General features: G+C 39.6%; 1 pseudogene; it reads left to right on the top strand.

The window, feature by feature from the left end:
• Positions 1–15,840, top strand: part of LOC146870138 (uncharacterized) — a 623,247-nt pseudogene extending 607,407 nt beyond the window's left edge.
• The last annotated feature ends 4,433 nt before the right edge of the window (positions 15,841–20,273 follow it).

Raw genomic sequence — 20,273 nt, 5'->3', positions numbered from 1 at the left:
AAGAGCATGACACAAGTTGCACCGCATATGCACCCTCTCAAACAGAGGGTGTATATCCAGAGGAACCGAAGAAGGTGAAGCTGACGCCGCAGATGAAGTGCTCTGCTGAGCTGCCGATGATGTGCTCGGCTGAGCTGCTGCAGATGTGCTCGGCTGAGCTGCTGGGGGGTTTTCTCTAGCAGCTCGAGCATGAGCCACAGGATGTACATCTCTAACGTGCCTGATCATAGTGAAGATACTAAAAGAGTATTTCTTTTTAGGATCTCCTCTTGATAAGACACGATCACAAAGAGTGCAGGTGACTTTGGGAGCATTCACTTTCTTCTGCCCCAGTGGAAATGTAAAAAATTGATATATAAAAGAGTCTTTCTGTTTCCTCTGTCTCTGTCTCACAAGGGTCTCCTGCTCACTCCCAGAAGATGACTGCTGCTCTGCCATTTTGAAGTACTGAAGTACTAGAAAAGCTGCTCAGTTCCTTCTCCGAGGGAATCAGAAGTAATAATGAGGGGAGTGGGTGTGGTGTTGGAAGTTTCTGGAACTGAAATTACTATAAACCAATGAAAGTGTTGTTTCTTGATCACATGACTTGCCGTGCGCGCACCGTACGCGTACGGTGCATGCACGGTACAAGCACGCATGCGCGTACGGAGCACGCGCGTACGAAGCACGCGCGCATGCGCCTACGGAGCACGTGTGTACGGAGCACGCGCGCATGCGCGAATGGAGCACGCGCGTACGCATCACGCACGAAGTACACATGCGCACGTAAATCATGTACGCATGCGCACACGGAGCACGTATGCATGCAAGCCACGTGCGCACACCGTATGCGTACCATACAGTACGCGTACGGTACGGTGCACACACGGTCAAAAACCCTTAAAAAAAAAAAAGTGTTTAGAGGTTTATGGAAGATATTAACTATGCTGTTCAACTATATCTAAAAAAAAATGTAAAAAGCTGAGCCATTCCATATTGCAGGATACAGTAAATCTATAATTATATACATAGGTAGCATATTGTAAAATAAATAAATAAAAAATATAATAAAACATTCATAAATTAGCATTTAAAAAACCTTGCAAATTCACTGAAAAAAACATAGGTTTCACACACGTTATAGTTAGGAATTAGCATTTAAAAAACCTTACAAATTCACTGAAAAACCATAGGTTTCACACATGTTATAGTTAGCTGGACATTTCACTCGTACAAAACCATTGAAATTCCCCCGTTATAGTTAGTTCAGCTAACTATAACTTGCGCGCCCGCAATCCACTGCTGATGACGTCACATATTACATCACTCATGACATGGTCAGTGACATCACTCATGACATCACTCATGACATCTCAAATGACATCACTCATGACATCACTGATGACATCATCCATGTGATAAATTAGTGCATCTTCTCACACCCTAATATAACCTTTGATACACCGACTCAAAATTTCAGAGTTCCATTCTCAAAACCATACATACTCCAATACCAATAACTACATATCCACTTATTAACTGTTAGGTCTACATACACCTCCACTCATTCACCTGTACAGTCACTCATACTTACAGTCACTCCGTACAAGACTATCATATGCATGTATACACCTATATAGACACTCACACACCGCCAATCATCCATTGAGGTACTTACACACCTAGTCAGTCGTGCAAGTGATTAAACACAGTCCAATTTACTCACCTATACAGTTAAACACACTCAAGTTCACTTACTCATAAAAATAGTATCACATTCTTACACTCTTATAGAATCATTGATACAAGCACACAATCATCCATTCAGTCACTGTCACAATCACACACTCTCACATCTACCCACCTATATACTCTTACACGCATATATACTGCCTTTCACATATGTAGTTAGTCACAAATGTACCACTGAGATATACATTCAAACCCTAACACACCCATACATACACTCACTCAAACATACAGTCCATCACAGATGCACTCTTAAAACCATGCACCCATAGAATCACCCACTCACACATCTATTCATAGAGTCACACACACCCTACCCACACAAACACTCAGGAACCCATACAGATACTCAGACAAGCAATCAATAACTCATATAGACACTCATATAGCTATTCACAAAACCATGCAGCCACTTATACACCAACATACAGACACATACAGACATTTACACAGTTTAGTTAGTAGTCTGCAGTAAGATACATTTAATGACTCACTTATAGAGTCAGTTACGCACCACAGAAAATCATCCATTTACACACTTGTACACCCACTTATTCTTCAACAGGCCTTTCCCTATATATATTAAACATATTAAAATTGTTCAGAAACACATACTCAATAGATGATGTCATCAGTGATGTCATCAGTGATGTCATTTGAGATGTCATCAGTGATGTCATGAGTGATGTCACTGACCATGTCATGAGTGATGTAATATGTGACGTCATCAGCAGTGGATTGCGGGCGCGCGAGTTATAGTTAGCTGAACTAACTATAACGGGGGAATTTCAATGGTGTTGTACGAGTGAAATGTCCAGCTAACTATAACATCTGTGAAACCTATGGTTTTTTCAGTGAATTTGTAAGGTTTTTTAAATGCTAATTCCTAACTATAACGTGTGTGAAACCTATGGTTTTTTCTGTGAATTTGCAAGGTTTTTTAAATGCTAATTCCTAACTATAACGTGTGTGAAACCTATGGTTTTTTCAGTGAATATATATATATATATATATATATATATTATCTACTGGCGGATGCCAGTAGATAGTTATAGTTAGGACCTATTTTCCATAGGAAATCCGCAACATTCTATTGGGAATATCTTTGGCGCCGATTGACGAATCATCGTGAAATTCTCCAAACTTTTGGCCAGCTCCGCTCCGCTCCTACCCTGAAAGTTTTGCGGTGATCCGTGAAGCGGGGGGTGAGAAAAAAGGGAGGTCCCAAAACACGTTTTCCCCATGCAATTTATCATAGGATCTGTTGTCACAGCTACAGCCCGAACCGCTGAACGGAATGACACCAAATTTGGCAAAGAGGTAGTCCTCAGTTCGGACTCGTGCCTTTTGCATATTTGGTGTGAATCTGTTCAGTAGTTCCTGAGAAAATTAGGGTAAAAAAGTTAGTGATATCTATGGCCGCGGAGGATCCGCGGACCGTACCCGCACCGTAAGCGCACCCTCCCCGAACCGAGCGCGCACCCTCCCGATCGCGCGCTGAATGCTAATTGGCTGTCGAGCGTCTCTCTACATTCGAAACCAGGAACTGTTGGCGGCCATTTTCTGCCTCGGTAGAAGCGAGGCTGAAGATGGAAGGGGAATAAGTGTGTAAAAGATATAAAGGGGGCAGAGTGGAACTACTCTGACCCTCTAGATCTGCTTAGGGGGTCCCAGAAGGACTCCCTGTGGCCCCCTTTTTAAAAAAAAAAAAAGCGGCGAAATGCGCGCACGGTGCGCGCATCCTATCGCGTTGGATGCACGGATTCTCTCGCGGTGGGTGCGCGGATCCACGGCAACGTTTTTTGAAAACCGACAAGAAATCATTGGTTGTATAACAACTTTCTACACTGAAAGGTAGGGTGTATATTTTTGTTTTTTAAAGGTATGATTGTTATTGGTTAACAAAAACAGATTGTAAGGAACATTATATATGATAAGCTGATATGTTGAAAAGTCAAGCACACTTCCTGCCTTGTGTAGGAACATTGTGTGCTGAACTTGTGACCTGTGAGCTCAGTGCAGTGTTCCATGAGCTGTTTCTATGGTAACAGGCAGAACGCAGATTGGGGGAAGGGTTGAAATGTATTTCAGTTGGAAAGGGTTGAAATGTTTAACCAATAGAAATGTGTGTTTGCTTTTAAGTTTATGTACAAAGGATTGTGATTTGATGTTTACATGTATATGTGTGGAAAATGAAAGGGAAACTTTTTCATTCTTTGCTTTTGCTGAGAGGTGCACAGTGCAGAGATTCTGTAAAAGAAAATATGGTGAGTGATTGATATACTCCTTAATCTACAAAAGAACTTGAAAGATAGGTATTTAATTGTGAGGGGATGTATGTAGACTATTTTGATTTTAATCAGACTAATGTATTTTTCCTGCTAAAGTGTAGGGAGTACTTTTTTTCTCTACAATGTGTGTGCATGTAGAAACCATTCTGTGATAGGCAGTTGTGTTTTTCATGTGTTTGTAGACAGATAACTGTGCAGTTTTTATATTTTGGTAGAATTAGAAACCAGTCATTGTTGATGAATTTGTGAAATGAGTTATGTTATGTTTCTATACTAAAATGTAGTACTACTTCTAGATGAAGAAATGTGTTTTGATATAGTGCAAGGGATAGTGTTGTTTGTCTAGAATCACACAGTGAGTCTGTGTGCATTTGGGAACCACTGTGAGAGAAGCATTTGGTAACATCGTGTATTTGCTGATAGATAACTGTTTTAAAACCAGTCAGGTTGTCAAGTTTTAGTAGCATTAGAAGACAGTTATGGCTTATGCTTTCATTAAATGAGTCAGGCATTGACAGTAAATTGCAGTCGTGAAATATGTAGACTGTGTGCAGTTCCCTTACCACTTGCACTGTAGTGAATGAGTTTTGGTAAACTCATGGGGATAGTGGTGCTTGTCTAGAATCACACTGTGAGTTAGTGTGTATTTGGGATCACTGTGAGAGAAGCATTTGGTAACATCATGTATTTGCTGACAGATAACTGTTTTAAAATCTGTCATGTTGTGAAGTTTTAGTAGCATTAGAATCCAGTCTTTGCTTATATGTTGATTAAATGAGTCATGCTTTGACACTGATGTGCTGTACTTAAATATGTAGATTGTGTGCAGTCCCCTTACCCCTTCCACAGTAGTGAATGAGTTTTGGTAAAGTCCTAGGATAGTGTTGATTGTCTAAAATCACACTGTGAGTCTGTGTGCATTTGGGTAAGGATTGTGAGAGAAGCATTTGGTAACATCGTGTATTTACTGACAGATAACTGTTTTAAAACCTGTCATGTTGTCAAGTTTTAGTAGCATTAGAAGCCAGTCTTTGCTTATGTGTTGATTAAATTAGTCAGGCATTGACATTAAAGTGTAGTCGTGAAATATGTAGATTGTGTGCAGTTCCTTTACCACTTCCACTGTAGTGAATGAGTTTTGGTAAACTCCTAGGGATAGTGTTGTTTGTCTAGAATCACACTGTGAGTCTGTGTGCATTTGGGAACCACTGTGAGAGAAGTGTTTGGTAACATCGTGTATTTGCTGACAGATAAGTGTTGTAAAACATGTCATGTTGTCAAGTTTTACTAGCATTAGAAGACAGTTATGGCTTATGCTTTCATTATATGAGTCAGGCATTGACAGTAAATTGCAGTTCTGAAATATGTAGATTGTGTGCAGTTCCCTTACCACTTGCACTGTAGTGAATGAGTTTTGGTAAACTCATAGGGATAGTGGTGCTTGTCTAGAATCACACTGTGAGTTAGTGTGTATTTGGGATCACTGTGAGAGAAGCATTTGGTAACATCGTGTATTTGCTGACAGATAACTGTTTTAAAACCTGTCATGTTGTGAAGTTTTAGTGGGATTAGAATCCAGTCTTTGCTTATGCGTTGATTAAATGAGTCATGCTTTGACACTGATGTGGTGTACCTAAATATGTAGATTGTGTGCAGTACCATTAACTCTTCCAGAGTAGTGAATGAGTTTTGGTAAACTCATAGGGATAGTGGTGCTTGTCTAGAATCACACTGTGAGTTAGTGTGTATTTGGGATCAGTGTGAGAGAATCATGTGGTAACATCATGTATTTGTTGACAGATAACTGTTTTAAAATCTGTCATGTTGTGAAGTTTTAGTAGCATTAGAATCCAGTCTTTGCTTATATGTTGATTAAATGAGTCATGCCTTGACACTGATGTGCTGTACTTAAATATGTAGATTGTGTGCAGTCCCCTTACCCCTTCCACAGTAGTGGATGAGTTTTGGTAAAGTCCTAGGATAGTGTTGATTGTCTAAAATCACACTGTGAGTCTGTGTGCATTTGGGTAAGGATTGTGAGAGAAGCATTTGGTAACATTGTGTATTTACTGACAGATAACTGTTTTAAAACTTGTCATGTTGTCAAGTTTTAGTAGCATTAGAAGCCAGTCTTTGCTTATGCGTTGATTAAATTAGCCAGGCATTGACATTAAAGTGTAGTTGTGAAATATGTAGATTGTATGCAGTTCCTTTAGCACTTCCACTGTAGTGAATGAGTTTTGGTAAACTCCTAGGGATAGTGTTGTTTGTCTAGAATCACACTGTGAGTCTGTGTGCATTTGGGAACCACTGTGAGAGAAGTGTTTGGTAACATCGTGTATTTGCTGACAGATAAGTGTTGTAAAACATGTTATGTTGTCAAGTTTTAGTAGCATTAGAAGACAGTTATGGCTTATGCTTTCATTATATGAGTCAGGCATTGACAGTAAATTGCAGTTGTGAAATATGTAGATTGTGTGCAGTTCCCTTACCACTTGCACTGTAGTGAATGAGTTTTGTAAACTCATGGGGATAGTGGTACTTGTCTAGAATCACACTGTGAGTTAGTGTGTATTTGGGATCACTGTGAGAGAAGCATTTGGTAACATCATGTATTTGCTGATAGATAACTGTTTTAAAACGTGTCATGTTGTGAAGTTTTAGTAGGATTAGAATCCAGTCTTTGCTTATGCGTTGATTAAATGAGTCATGCTTTGACACTGATGTGGTGTACTTAAATATGTAGATTGTGTGCAGTACCATTAACTCTTCCAGAGTAGTGAATGAGTTTTGGTAAACTCCTAGGATAGTGTTGCTTGTCTAAAATCACACTGTGAGTCTGTGTGCATTTGGGTAAGGATTGTGAGAGAAGCATTTGGTAACATCATGTATTTGCTGACATATACCTGTTTTAAAACCGGTGATATTGTGGTGAAGTTTTAGTAGCATTAGAAGCCAGTCTTTGCTTATGCTTTGATTATATGTGTCAGGCTTTGACATAAAAGTGCAGTCCTGAAATATGAAGATTGTGTGCAGTTCGCTTACCACTTCCACTGTAGTGAATGAGTTTTGGTAAACTCCTAGGGATAGTGGTGCTTGTCTAGAATCACACTGTGAGTCTGTGTGCATTTGAGAACCACTGTTAGAGAGGCATTTGGTAACATCGTGTATTTGCTGACAGATAATTAATTTAAAACCTCTCATGTTGTCAAGTTTTAGTAGCATTAGAAGCTAGTCTTTGCTTATGCATTGATAAAATAAGTCAGGGTTTGACACTAAGGTGCAGTACCATGTACTATTCTGTTCCCTGTGGCAGAACTGAAAATTTAAAAGTTTTATCTAAGCACTGTCCTAGAAGTAGTCTGATTATTTAGTCTGTTTCTAAGTACCAAATAGAGTGCTTCAAATGTTTATACAGTATGCATGTAGTGTTCTAACATACTATACACTTGTCTTTTACACCTTCAATTCCCTAGTCAGTATCCATACATTTCCAGGAAATATCCTGTCACTTCCTTTGCAGTCTTCTAGAGACCCATTCAACAGCATGTACTAATCCATTCACTGTGCCAAAACCCAAACACTTATAAATTCACCAAGACACTCTCTTTCCAGTACTCTAATGATTCAGTCACTGCCTAAGTATTCATGCACAGAGCCAGGTCTTAGCATAAGGACTTCTTCAAACCCCTATCCACTATGCATGCAGTCCTCTAAGCACCTACACACTTGTCTTTCACACCTTCAATTCCCCAGTCAGTATCCGTTCACTTCCAGCAAACACCCTGTCACTCCATTTGCACTCCTCTAGTGACCCATTCAGCATCTTGTACTAATCCATTCACTGCGCCAAACCCTAATAAATTCACCCAGGCACTCTCCTTGCAGTACTCTAATCATTCAGTCAGTACCCAAGTACTCATCCAGTGACCCAGGCCTTAGTATATGGACTGCTTCAAACCCTTATCCACTATGCATGCAGTCCTCTAACCACCTACACAATTGTCTTTATCACCTTCAATCCCCTAGTCAGTATCCATACACTTCCAGGAAATACCTTGTCACTCCATTTGCAGTCCTCTAGTGACCCATTCAGCACCATGAACTAATCCATTCACTGTGCTAAAACCCAAACACTTATAAATTCACCAAGATACTATCTTTGCAGTACTCTAATCATTCAGTCAGTGCCTAAGTATTCATACACTGAGCCAGGCCTTAGCACATGGACTGCTTCAAACCCCTATGCACTATGCATGCAGTCTTCTAACCACCTAGACACTTGTCTTTCACACTTTCAATTTCCTAGTCAGTATCCATACAGTCCAGCACTTGTGACTGCCTTTGCACTCCTCTAGTGACTCATTCAGTACCAAGTACTAATCCATTTCCTGTGCGAAAATCCTAGCACTTATAAATTCGCCTAGGCACTCTCCTTGCTGTACTCTAATCATTCAGTCAGTACCCAAGTAGTCATGCAGTGAGCCAGGCCTTAGCACATGGACTGCTTTAAATGCCTATGCAGTATTGATGCAGGCCTCTAATCACCTACACAGTTGTCTTTCACACCTTCAATTCTCTAGTTAGTATTCATACTCTTCTAGCAAACACCCTGTCACTCACCCAGTGTGTCTCCTTATAGTACTGTAATCATTTAGTCAGTTAGCATGTAGTCTTTTAGTGAGGTAGGCTTTAGGGCATGAACTGCTTCAAAGTAGTATGCAATATGCATGTAGTGTTTTAACAATCGTCACACTTGTGGTTCAGGGCTGTAGTTTCTTAGTCAGTTTTTATATAAAATGTGTTTGTACAGTAATGGAATAGTATAAATTTGAAAGTTATTAATATACATTTATTTGTGATTCTTTTTTACAGATACAGAACAGGAGTGTTTCTCATCTGTTTGCACTCTTCTCGTGCAAGATTGTTTGGATGAAGGGTCCTTAGGTGTTTCATTATACTTGCTGTGCCGCACGAGTATTTTTTGTTAGGATCCCCTCATAACAGAACTCTTTGGCAAATCTTGCGAATGAAGAAGGTAGCATTGGTCTTTGTTTGCCCCTTGGAAAAAATTAAAATTGTCTTCACCACTGATGAAAAACGTTGTGGGCGTGGTGCCTTCTGCAAAAAAATCTCCTCAGATTCGGTAAATATTTTAAAGCGGCAACATTTACAGCTTTTGTAAGTTAAACTTATAAAATTTTGTTAGCTGTATACATTTTATATATCTGTGATTTGTTTCTTGTGGTATTTTGTTAAGAATACCATGTTGTTGTGTTTTTTAACAATCTTTTTGATTTTCCAGGTCTGTCGTCGACAACCGTGGTTCCCACAGGAGTGTCTGCTTTGTTGTTTTGTATTATTGTTGTTACATTTTGTTTATTAGTTTATTGTTTATATTTATGTTAATAAAAATATAAAGTTTGAAAATAGTTTATCGTTTATATATTTATTATTATAAAAAATAAAGTTTGGAAAAAAAAATAATAATGTTTTTGGTTGTTTTCTTAACTGCTGTGTGACTCTTTCTTGTTCTTATTACTGTTATTTGATGGAGTCCACCATGGTGTTAAATTTTGGGGCACTTATCGCTGGAATACTAGTGATATCTGTAGATTGCACCAACTTCTGAATAGTGTGTCATCTCAACTTTACTTCCGTTAAAGTGCTGATAATGAAATGGAGAGTAGCTGTTCCCGTGCAAAAAGACATGAGGTGCACCTTTGCGATTTATTCTCAAATCCTGTATTGTATTGCACTGAGGTATTGGCTGCACTTACAGTGTACACACGAAATCTATTAAGAAATCTCATTGCATTTGCGGTTCAATTTTTTATTGAAATTTACAAAAGAATACATATAGTATAATAACTGTTTGCATTATCATACAATAAATATATAAGAAAATTGTTATATATAAGCATATAATAAAACTTTCTGAATAATTAATCATATTATATAATTTAATAAATACATAAACAGATCCATGCAAAAACAAATATTTGACTTTATATTGAGGCCATAAAAGATGGAATTACGGGAAGGGGGGGAGGAGAGAGAAAGGGAAGGCAAAGAAGGGAACACAAAAGAAAACGATAAATGAAAATGTACACAAATATAAGACATAATGCTATATAAAGCTATATAAATATGTTCCTGAGAAAAGAAGACACTCTAGAAAACCAATAAGAATAGAGAAAAGATGAATATAAGGGATAATAATTTCACTTGATGTATAAATATATATATTAAAAGATACAGAATTATATGTAAGTGTTCTGGTGAGTAGCTATTAAAAACAACAACAAATAGGTAGACACAATATGTATTAAGATTTATTAACCACCAATAATGAATGATGAATGAGAATGAAAAGGGATAAGAATTAAATTACTGTGTAGATGGGTCATTAATATTAGCATCGGTATTTAAAGCTAGAAAAGGTGACCATACTCGAAGAAAGAGATCAGATTGATCCTGTATGTTGTATATAATACGTTCGTAGGAAGCTGTTTGAATCATGGCCACCATCCATATTTCTTGTGATGGTGGTTGAGGTGACTTCCATTGCCGTAGTATACAAATTTTGGCTGTAGCTAAGGCTGTGTGTAAGAGTCGGGCTTGTGGTTTAGAGAGTGATTGTGATTGACGTGTATCATGCAGAAGAATGGTAGCATGCGAAAGTGGAGTTTGTAGAGGCATCGTGGAATGTAAGGTTTTACCTATATAATTCCAAAAGGGTTGGATCACTGGACATCCGCAAATGATATGAGAAATGTTACAAGACGTACTATCACATCTCCAGCAGTTTGAATGGGGAAGCAAGCCAGCTTTATGCAGTTTTGTTGGTGACCAGTGCCAATCATGTAAGATCTTGAATAAGCAAAATTTCAATCGTGCTTCACGTGCACCCTTGTTGAGATTGTTAAGAATGTCAGACCATTCATTATCAGTATAAGAGACTGACAATAAGGTTTGCCATTTAGTACGTAAAGTTTGCGATAAGGGTTGAGAAAAAAGATGCGAAGTGAGAGTTTGGTAAAAGCCAGATGTAGCTCCTTTCATCTTACCCCAAGTGTGGAGATATGTTACAATTGGTGAGTCAGGCAAGAGCCATGGTGGAGGTCCTAGACTCCGCCGTAAGGATTGTCGTAACTGGTTGTATTTTGAGACTTGTATATCAGGCAAATGGAATTCTTCCTGCAGTTGGGCAAATGATTTAATATCTCCGTTTGAAAAAAGTTGATCTAAGGTGGAAACACCTGCTGTTTCCCAAATAGGCCAAGATATTGATTGTCTATTAATACGAATTGCAGAATTATTCCATAATGGGGCTTTTCTATGAAGACGAGGATGTGAGCCCAGTAAGCGGTGTGCCCTTTGCCAAGCAGCACGCATAGCCGACAAAATAGGATTAGTGGTGGAGTCTCGGGGACGAAATTCCGAGCCGTATAAAACAGAAAGACCTGCGTTTGTTAATGAAAGGTGGCGTTCAAGATGTACCCACTGTGGTGTATCCGATGAATGTGAAAGCATATATGACATTTGAGAAAGCTGTAATGCCAAAGCATAATGCTCCACTGAGGGAGACCTATTCCTCCATAGGAGCGATGAGCCTTTAGTTTTGAAGCTGAGACACGGGGTTTGGCAGAGTTCCATATAAAGGATTTTATCTTAGAATCAATTGAACGTAGCGTGGTTAAAGGGATTTGAATAGGAAGCATCCCGAGGACATAAAGAAAACGGGAAAGAGTAACCATTTTCACGGCTTGAACCCTTCCCCACATTGAGAGACCCAGTGCCTTCCATTTTTCAAAATCACGTTGCATTTGAGCGATGAGGGGATTGAGATTATCCGTAACCATACTCTCTAGGCCTTTGTTCACTAGTATGCCCAAATACTTGAGATGAGAAGATTTCCATTGAAAAGGAAAACCTTGAATGGCCGCTATTGTGGTCCCATTCGAGATGGGCAGTGCTTCGCTTTTGTTCCAATTAATTTTGTACCCAGAAATGGAGGAGAAGTCATCTATTATTATTAACACAGATGGTAAAGAGATGGAGAGATCTGTGAGTGTAAGGAGAATATCATCTGCGTAGAGATACATTTTGGATTCTCCTGTCGGAAGAGAAATGCCCTTAATATAAGTACATTGTCTTAAGGAGGCAGCCAACGGTTCCATGGCTAGAAGAAAGAGTAACGGGGAGAGGGGGCAACCCTGACGAGTACCTCGATTGATAGAAAATGGATCTGAGATAAAGCCCCCACAATTTACCTGTGCCGAAGGATTTTTGTACAACAAGCGTATTTTGTTTATGAATTGATCTCCCAGGCCGAATTTTTGTAACACCCTAAAAAGATAATCCCATTCAATTCGATCAAACGCCTTTTCCGCGTCAAGCGACAAGGCCAAAGCGTCATCCGGAAGATTCTTGGCATACCATAGTGTGTGGGCAAGAGTGCGAAGATGGTTCCTAGAGGAACGCCCCGGAACAAATCCTACTTGGGTATGATGTATGAGAGATGGGATAACCTTACGCAAGCGAGAGGCCAGAATGCTAGCTAGAATTTTGATGTCACAATTCAATAACGATATGGGTCGATAGCTGCTACATAATAAAGGGTCTTTGCCAGGTTTAGGTAACACAGCAATAATAGCTTTATTAGATATAAGGCCCAAGGAGGCCTCACCCTCTGCCTCTTGGAACGCGAGTAAAAGAGAGTCAAGCACATGCACTCCTGCCCAACGATAAAACTCTGCAGGAAAGCCATCCTCTCCTGGGGCCTTATGAGATGGCAAGCCAGCAACTGCATGCGATATTTCTTCCCTGGTAATTTCACCTTCCAATAAGATTCTACCTTCATCTGACAAACAGGGTAAGTTTACATTTGTAAGAAAAGAATCCAATTTGTCAGTATCAAGTTGAGTTTCAGCAGTGTAAAGAGACTGATAATACTGGGCAAATTCGTTAACAATATCTTGGGGTTTAGTTAGAGTAACACCGTTCATTGACTTAATGGCCGGTATGGCCATAGCTGCTTGCTGCTGACGTAGCTGGGCTGCTAATAATCTTCCCGCTTTTTCCCCCTGCTCATAATGTCTCCCTTTCATTCTATGCAAGGCGTATTCTGCCTTAGAGGTAAAAAGGTTATTTAAAGCCATACGAGCTTTTTCCAGTGATTTACGATGTGGTATCGTTGGATTAAGTGTATATAATCGAGTGTAAGACACAATATCTTGCTCCAATTCTTTTTGCCTCTTAGCATTTTGTTTATTAAACTGCGCTGCATCTCTCATAAGCTGCCCGCGGATAGTAGCTTTTGCCGCCGCCCAAAGAGTTCTGTTGGAGTCAACGGACCCTTGATTGACTGACATAAAGTCTTGAAAATGGGATTGTAATAACATTTTGTTTTTGGGTATCCTATAACGTTGAATGTTTAGACGCCAGGGTTTGCGACCTGGCTTAGATAAACCAGTTTGTAAGGAAAGTAGAACTGGAGAATGATCAGAGATCGCTGCCTCCAGTATCTGAGAGTCCTGTGTTATTTGAACTACATTCTGGGAGATTAAAAAGTAGTCCAAACGAGAGAGCGTGCCATGCGTAGGGGAAGTGAAGGTATAGTCCTTATCCATCGGGTGAGAAAGTCGCCAATGGTCTACCAAACCATTATCTGCCACCACATCGTTCATTAGAGCTCTATCTGCCGCATTTGTCTTATCTAGAGGGCCTGTCTTGTCAAGGACTGGATCACGTACTAGGTTCCAATCTCCACCGATGAGAAACTGGGAAGCACCTATTTCAGTTAAAAGGCGGTTTAGTTGAAGGAGAAATGATCGTTTTGCCCCCGTGGGAGCGTAAATTGAGCCAACACATATATGTGTTTCACCAATGCGAAGTTTGGCAAATACATATCGTCCATCTGGATCTATCCAGGATTTCAAGACTATCACTGGTAAGGATTTACGGATAAGAATCGCAACTCCACATTTGCGGGTAGGTGTCGCATCTGGATCTGTTCTCTTCTGTATGCTGCTGTGTATAACCTTTCCCACCCAGTCTCTTCTTAATTTTTCAGACTCTTTAGCGTCAAGGTGGGTTTCTTGAAGGTGAGCTATATCCACATGTTTGGACTGTAAATAAGAGAGTGTCTTTTTTCTTTTAATATAATGTGTCAATCCATGAACATTCCATGTTATTACTCGGAGATCGTGTGAAGTGGCCATGTCAGATAAGAATAGGAAAGATTAGCGATACGAATTTAATAAAAATGCCAGAATGTGATATAGTAAATTAAGAAATTGATATAATGGTGCTGTATAAGTGAAAGGAGTGAAGTAAGATATGAAGAAAGGAAAAAACAAGAAAAAGGAGGGAAAGGAAAATAGAAGAGGGGAAATAAAGGAGAAGAAAAAGAAAAGAGAGGTAAGGGGATAAAAAGAGGGATAAAGAGAGAAGAAGAAAAAAAAAAAAAAAAAAAAAGAGAAAGGACCTTGGACCGTAACAAAGATCAGGTAAATAATAAATGAACCAAATGGGTAATGCTGTTTGATGATGAGAGAATATATGTGTGGAGATAACTAGAAGTGTGTTCAACAGAAAGAATAGTATGTAGTATAAATGACAAAGGGAGAGGTAGGGAGGAAAGAGTGCCAAATATAAAAAATGGCACAAGGGACCTCAGGACTTTTAACCACGGGTCCAAACACTAATGGACTGCTGCCACGAGGAGGGGCCCCATCAGGAGAGTGAAACAGTGGTTGACAAATCTAGATCCAAATATGTCCTTAAAACGTATATAATAACAGATATTCTTATTATGAATAAGAAATATAACAATATATTGTAATATTGTAACATTAAAAGCTATGGATGATCTCTTGAATTAAGGAGGATTACTATGCTTATAAATAAATAAATAATACATAGAGATAAAAAAGTAACACTACTAACAATTAAAATTAATTATTTGATTGAAAAGTATAATAATAACAATCTTAAAAAGCATTAATAAATTCAGAGAATATATACTATATGTATGGGAAAAGGTATACCAGTAAATTTGGATTTAAAAACAGTATTACTAACATTACGGAATCAATAAAAGAGAAGAACTAAACAATATAGACCTATCATTAATCATAAGGCTCACGTATCGAATGTGAAATGTAAAAGCAGGAAAATTATTATAATTCATTTGAAGACATATCAAAGTATTATTAAAGAACATAACTTCATAGTATAATTGTGAGACATATTATTGAACCATTAGAATATTGAATTGAAAATAAAAAATAAAATAAAGATGAAATAAGGGAAGAGGGTGTTGTAACCTTGTAGATAAATAGGTAATATGTGAGGAATTAAAAGATTGAGATAGTCAGCATGAAGAGTTGTAACAGTCACAATCCTAAAGTAAATTAATAAGTACCAAGAATGTCAATCAAATATGTGTAAAACAGTGAGAGGGATAGACCAAATGTTTAAAGGCAATATAATTAATATAATAAATGTGATGAAAAAAAAATGGAGAAAAAAGAAAGGAAGAGCAATAACAATAAAGAACAGTACAATAACTGTATTATTAAACAAACTGATGACAATATACCTTCTGTTCCCCATTTGTATCATGAGTTCTTTAAATTTGATCTAACACCTAAAAGAAAATGGGTGTGCAGACAAAGCTAAATCTGAACAAAAGTATATTTAAACATTAAATCATCCACATTCTGCGTCTTAAGTAGATTTTAATACTCATCTGTCCACAGGCGAGGTATCATCTTCGTTTCTCTCATGTTATGAGTTCATTAAGGATGATTAATCATCTAAAAGGATGCAAGTATGAGCATAGATTAATGGTGATCAAAATTGTAGAGAGGTACTGAATCACCCACATTCTGCATCCAAAGTAGATTGTAATGGCGATCGGGATTTATCTCTATGTTGTGCCTTAGTCAAGGTGGATACATTTTGAAGAACAGCATTCTTGTCCTCATGACTACGAATAGTCCTTTCAAAATCCCTGCCTCTCTGTCGAGGACTGCTGACATTATGTCGTGGATTGCTTGATGCTTGAGGAAAAGAACTGTGATGTGATAGTTCTGGAGTGGTCTGCTGAGTTTCCATTTGTTGCGGTTTCCAATTGTCTAAATATAGACGGAGATCCTCAGGGTTATAAAAGTCTTTGGATATTCCATCCTTAGAAATTCGGAAACGAGCAGGATCGAACAGACCATATTTAATGTCTAGTTGACGTAATTGAGGTCTAAATGAAAGGAAGGCCTTGCGTCTCTCGTTAGTTTCTCTGGAAAAATCAGCTGCAATACGGATTTCATACCCATTGTATGAGAACGGACCATGAGTACGTGCTGATAGTAATATTTGCCTTGTCTGCTCATGCCTTAAAAAACAAGCAATGAGGGGACGTGAGTTTGTTGCAGATTCCTTGCGTAATGGACCAATTCGATGTGCGCGCTGTATCTCCAATGGAGGGTCAAAAGCGATGTTCATAATTTTTGAAAGGATATTTTGTAGGAATGTTCTAGCATTTGAACCTTCAATCCTTTCTGGAAAACCGAAAAAGCGAACATTATCCCTCCTGCTTCGATCTTCCAAATCTATCGTCTTACTTCGTAGAAATAACAGCTCTTGATCTCTGTTTTGTATTGAGTCTAGGCGAGTTTCTACATTTATTAGTCTGTGATCAAGCTCCTCTGTCTTGGCGTGAAATCCTGCAATGTCTGCTCGTATTGTTTTAGTTTCTTCTGTTAATGAGGAAATATGGGAATCCATGCATTCAAGTCTATGACTGACTGCTGATATCTCTTTTAGAATGCGGTCCATAGTTTGCCCTTGCATTTTAATGTTAGTTTGTAGAGAATTGTCTGTTGTAGAGGAAGAGCTGTTGGCATCTGAATTTTGTGACTGCTTAACTACATCCGCAAAAAGAGGCTGTTTAGAGTGTTTATCTCCATACTTGGCAGTAGACATTTTGATTTCTGCTTTATAGAAAGATGGCAAAGCAATGTGTTGAGTCAGTATAGCAGTGTAGAAACACAAACCAGAAAAGTTGTTATATGCGTCTTATTTCCTTGAATTATCAGACTCTCAATGTCCAGGATTTACTAGAGTATTTTCTTTATAACACACTGGAGAGAGTTCAAATTAAAGGTCCAAGCTGTGTCAAGATAATGTAGAGAAGAACTCCAATATCCCTCAGTCACATAAAATAAAGTAGACGATCAAGGATTGGTTCCTCTCCATCCGGTAAAAAAAGCTCCACTTTTAATTTGCTAATCTGCAAGCTTTAGACTATACTGGGCCAACAAAACATGACACAATTGCCAGTGTCAGAATTATGTGGCGCACAGCCCAGGTATATTACAGAGAGATCGGGAAGTTAAATTGTAAAAAATTGAGCACTGCACGCAGGATACCTTCAAACTCTGAGCTTGGTGTTGCAGGTAGGCTCACAAGCTTGAAGTCTCTCAGAGTTTCTTAGAAGTGGTGCTTCACAGTTGTTATAAAAAAACTAAGCAGAATATCAGAGCTAGCAGCAAATAAAGCACTTATCTGCTACATGGTTGCCATGTTTTTAAATTCAGACCACACCGGGCCAAGAAAACATATCTCAAGTGCCAATGAGCAAATGTGTGTGACGCGCAGGCCCTAATGCGCCCAAAAACAAAATTCCCTCTGAAACAGCGCTTCGCAATAGCCAGAGTGAATTAGCAGGGTGCTGAAGTTAATATCAAACAAAGCACTCACCCACTGTAAAGCTGTTGTTTTTTGAAAATTTCGGTTTAATTTGTGTCCTCAAATCACTTCACAGCTGTCAGCTAATAAGCGTGTGTGGTGGACAGACCAAGGCGCATGAGGAAAAGCCAGGAAGCTCAGGTGTGACCAGTGGAACGTTGCGATCGGGAATCTGTGGAACTCCAGGCTCAAGTTTGTAGGCAGGCTGACAGGACTAGAGTCTTTCAGCACATAAGTTAAAAAAGCAAGGCTTATTATACAAAGTTGCGTCCTGCACATATATCCAGAGAATTACCTTAAAGACAGTTGGTGCATTTAAACAGTTTAACTGTGTGCTGAACAACACTACAGCTCAGTCTCATAGGGCAGACTTCCCAACACCACATAAACTTCCACAAATCCTTATTGTAAATTAGTGAAAGCTGGAGAGGACACTTTTCCAAAACAGCGCATAAACTTCTCCAATGTCAATTATATTTCAGCTGGGATTGTTCACTTTGATAAAAGACACCACCATCTCTCTCATCAAGGAACTCCTGTCGACATATCAGACCCTTCACAGCAAAAAAGGACAAGCCCTGGTGTACAATGTTTCAGCCTGTGCGGATATTATTCACATTTTCCTCATGAAAGGGTAGAGCCTTTGTTCAATTACAGATCCTTATTGTAATTTAGTTAAAGATGAAGAGGACACTTTTCCAAAACAGCGCATAAACTTCTCCAATGTCAATTATATTTCAGCTGGGATTGTTCATTTTGATAAAAGACACCACCATCTCTCTCATCAAGGAACTCCTGTCGACATATCAGACCCTTCACAGCAAAAAAGGACAAGCCCTGGTGTACAATGTTTCAGCCCGTGCACAGATTATACACATTTTCCTCATGAAAGGGTAAAGCCTTTGTTCAATTTAATTACGTAACTCAGCACCACAAAACAGCCACATGTAATTCCTCAGAAGAATGCAAACTTCACATGCATAACTACAGCTGGAGCCCCTCTCAGCTTCTTGAGGTAATTATTTTAGAGAGCGAGTATATGAACTCCCAGTGAACTTTACCTTCATTGAAGTCAGCTGGAGTCCTGTTTCTCTTTCAAAACTCTGTATTTCAAATCCAGTCAGCTTATTTCTTCCTCCAGAATTAGCAAAACTCTATTTTCAAAATCCAGTCAGCTTTTTTCTCTTCCTTCAGAATTGCATTGCACATTCCACAGGTCAGGAGCAGGGGCAGCTGGCTTCTGTCAGAGGCTGAAATGTTGGTGCCTTTCCACAGATCACGAGCAGGTGCAGCTGGCTTCTGTCAGAGGCTGAAATGTTGGTGCCTTTCCACAGATCACGAGCAGGTGCAGCTGGCTTCTGTCAGAGGCTGAAGTGTTCCCGCCAAAATAAAAGCATCCACATATCCTCTGAAAAGATTCATGTACTTTCCTTTAAGTTTCACATCAGTGAGCACAGTTATTTAGGCAGTGTTGTTGGCAGAAATAAGCTTCAGTTTAGAAATAGTGTTGTCCGGGGTTCCTCTCAGCACGGAGCTCCGGTGTCAGTTTACATTCCTCAGGAACCGAGTCACTCATACTGAAGAAAACCGGCTCATCTGCTCCTCGTTGACTTTATGACCTCCAGAACGCTGAAATAATGTCAAAGGTCTTGCATTTACTGGGTGCCAACTCCTTTTGAAGCCCCACTCGCAGCAGAGCTCACAGGTTAGGCGGCCATCTTCAGTCGTCATCTCATTGCATTTGTATTGATTGGGAATAGTGCGTCAGGTGCTGGATCTTGACGAGATACACTGCTCAGTTCGCATATTGTTCTGCATACGAAAAAAATCACATCACAACTTTCACACTAATTGCAATGCGAAACAAATTCCGGCGATAAGACACGTTAGCACCAGGGATTTTACACCTGCTTTCGGCTGGTGTTAAGCAGGACAACTACCTGCACCATGAAAGGGAACACAGCCAAGAGCCACACCAGAACACCCACAGGTGCCATAAAGTCAATGTGCATGATACAGGGATACCCATGAGGGCCAGAAGACTCATCTCAACAACTCCAGGACCGCCAATGCCCCCCAAACCCATATCTTAGTAAGTGTGTCCCTGTGGTCATTGTCTTAGCATGATAGGCACGAGCGTGGCAACATCACAGTGTGCTGTCACCTCAGCGTTGGCAGTGAGCCTGGATGTGTAGCTATGTACGCATCCGCCTGCATGCACAACTGGCGTGTGCTGGTCTGGGGTTCACAGGTCAGTGGAGGGGTGTGCCTATCCGGCAAGGGGAACGGGGTGTCACGGACATGTCCGTGTACAGGAAGTGCGGTAAGTGTGTCTCTGTGTTCTGGTGTGGCCAGTTACAACAGCCGCAGCAGTCGATGTTGTAAAGTGGCATGTACCACCTCCAAACGGCACTGTGATGTTGTTGTTGGAATGTAGCAGGACATGCGCAAATAGGCATTACAATGGCGTGCCGTACGAGTGCACGTGATACAACAGCT

The sequence above is a fragment of the Triturus cristatus genome, chromosome 1_1 (genome assembly GCF_964204655.1).
Source record: "Triturus cristatus chromosome 1_1, aTriCri1.1, whole genome shotgun sequence".
In the NCBI taxonomy this organism is placed as follows: Eukaryota; Metazoa; Chordata; class Amphibia; order Caudata; family Salamandridae; genus Triturus; species Triturus cristatus.
Note: the sequence above shows the minus strand (reverse complement) of the source record. Positions and strands in the feature narration are given on the sequence as shown.